Source organism: Protobothrops mucrosquamatus, unplaced genomic scaffold (genome assembly GCF_001527695.2).
Source record: "Protobothrops mucrosquamatus isolate PMUCROS unplaced genomic scaffold, P.Mucros_1.0 scaffold17008, whole genome shotgun sequence".
In the NCBI taxonomy this organism is placed as follows: domain Eukaryota; kingdom Metazoa; phylum Chordata; class Lepidosauria; order Squamata; family Viperidae; genus Protobothrops; species Protobothrops mucrosquamatus.
This window is the reverse complement of record NW_015402771.1, coordinates 1-2,378: the sequence shown is the minus strand read 5'-3', so window position 1 is coordinate 2,378 and position 2,378 is coordinate 1. Positions and strand designations below refer to the sequence as shown.

Genomic DNA, 2,378 nt, shown 5'->3' with positions numbered 1-2,378 from the left:
GACGCCGGAATCAGCGACTGGGAGGCTAGAGCAGCACCAAAAGAATGGGCGCAAGGACACTCTAGCTCCACCCCTCATTTTCCTGTTGGGTCCCAACCCCAAAAGCGCAACTGCTTCTAGAGCAGAGGTGGGGAACTATGGCTCCCCTTATGACTTGTGGACTTCAACTCCCAAAATTCCTGAGCCAGTGCGGTACCATAGCTGGATACCCTTTCCCCAGTTGTAGACTTCAGCTTCCCTAATTCTCCACAATTACCATCCTGACTGGGAAATTCTAGGAGTTGAAGTCCAGGCGTCTGAAGAGAATGAAATTTAAAGCTTAAGGCTAATTTTAACCAAGTCAAATTCAAACAAATTACAGTTGTGGAAAGCATCCATCCAGTGCTGTGCATAGCCAGCTTTCCTGATCTCCTTTTCCAAAACTAGATCCTAGAGTGGAAAATGTGGAGTGTTTTCAAACCAGTCTCACAAGCCTGAAAATTGTTGGACTTAAGTTAGTATCAGTTGCCCCCACTATTCACAATACAGAAACAGTTGTTTTTCCACACCACCCAAACAAATGGGTCAACTGAGTGTGTGGTTGCCTTTATATGGTCTAACTGCCCTGGCTTTTTTAGGTTTAAAAATATTTCCAGTTAAAAGAAAAAAAAATCTGTTTTCCTTCCGTCCTAAAGCTGAAGTGAATTCTGCACCAACATCTCACATACATTGCATTAATCACATATTAGGTTTTTTTGCTTTCCAGAACGGTCTATTTATATTGAGATACATATCCAGTCTTGTTATCAGTGTTCTTTCATGCTTCAGGCTCAGTGGTGGGATTCAGCTGGTTCGCACTACTTTCGCAGAACTGGTAGCTAATTTTTTGTTGCCCAGGCCCAGAACGGACTTCCAGAAGCGGCATCCACACAGAGAACCGGTTGTTCACTTATTTGAATCCCACCACTCTTCAGGCCGCATGATATAGAGCCAAGTTACATAAGGATGTGAAGGTTTCTGGAACAAAGACACATTGTTTAGTCTAACTGTTGCTTTCTTGCTTTTTGGCTCTGTTGTCTGATTTTTATTGGCTAACAAAGTTTATAAAGAAATGCTACCAACTTTCTAAGACGTGGCACTTCTGGATGTGATTCTGCCAGGGTTCAAGATTGTTGGCCACCCAGCTACTTAATTTGATCAAATAAAGTGCTGCTTAATGAAGAAGTCTTCGCTTGGGTTATCTAATTAGATTAATATAGTATCTCAAGTTTAAGTAAGGGACCTTACAGCACCATGCATGTATTTCATTTGTATGGTGCCAACACAATGGGTTATTTCCCCCCTACCCATCCTCAAAACTAAGGTGCCAATGGCCAGGAGGACGCAGCCTGTGACCCAAAAATCCGGCTGGGCATGTGTTCCCTTCGGGGTGGAGGCGCCCTAAGCACTGGGCCTTCCCACACTCTTCCCAAGGGTCGGCACCCCCGGGGAACTCCCTCTGAGGACGGAAGCAAGGCCCGGAGCAGCTATAAAGTTTCCCATGTAAACATAAGTTATTTAATGCAATGGATGGAAAGGCTTCTATCTTGTTAAAAGGGGTCCAGTGAGAAAGCACCACATATACCATAGTAATGACATCTGTCCCATTCTTTGAGAACATCACCATAGATAAAGCATGTGGTAGAAGATATTCCTGAATCATTAATGGAGTTAGCAGGATAAACACAGGCATGGGTATTATGCATTTTATTAGAATGGGTAATATCCAAGATTTTGTACTATTAAATGATTCAGATGCTCAAGCAGACAAGAGCCATTTCAGACAATCCTTCAGATGCACACATAGAAAGGAGTCAGCAGTGCAACATCCTGAGTAGGGGGAGCTACTGGCGGACAAAAGACCATCAGATTTTGCCTGGAAAACAGCCATTTTCCCGAAGTTCATCCCAGTTGTCAACCTGCAAAAGAACAGGACATTCCTTTGATCACCGTTTCTCAATAAGAGTGATGCCGTTAGAACTGTAACTTCCATACAATTATGCTTCTCAATTATGTCCTGAAAGAAATCTTTTGAATACAATTCTGAATGGAGTTTTTTGACGGTGTGGAGTTGGTAATCAATTGTTTCCCAGATGGACTGGAACTGCAACACCCATGATTTATATGCCAGGGATTCTAGTGCTTTACTCCAAAGTATTTGGGTCTGACCCTTCATGGCTGACCCACTGAAAAGGGAGAGATCTTCTACTGAGTGTCTTCCTTTGCCCCCAACTGGTTTCTTGTACAAAAATGCTTTAGCCAGACTTACGTAATTTACTTACCCAAAAAGAAGGGCACAGGGATGAGTATACTTTTTTATACCACTGACAGACATAGGGATCGGAGCCTTTGGCATTCAT

The 2,378-nt window shown here is 43.1% G+C and overlaps 1 long non-coding RNA gene across 1 annotated transcript; it reads right to left on the bottom strand.

The window, feature by feature from the left end:
- Positions 1-1,710: 1,710 nt before the first annotated feature.
- On the bottom strand, positions 1,711-2,378 carry LOC107301800. Its single transcript, XR_001549329.1, has 2 exons — positions 2,301-2,378; positions 1,711-1,937 (listed from the first exon to the last, which is right to left on the bottom strand). It is a non-coding gene; the product is annotated as an uncharacterized LOC107301800 (long non-coding RNA).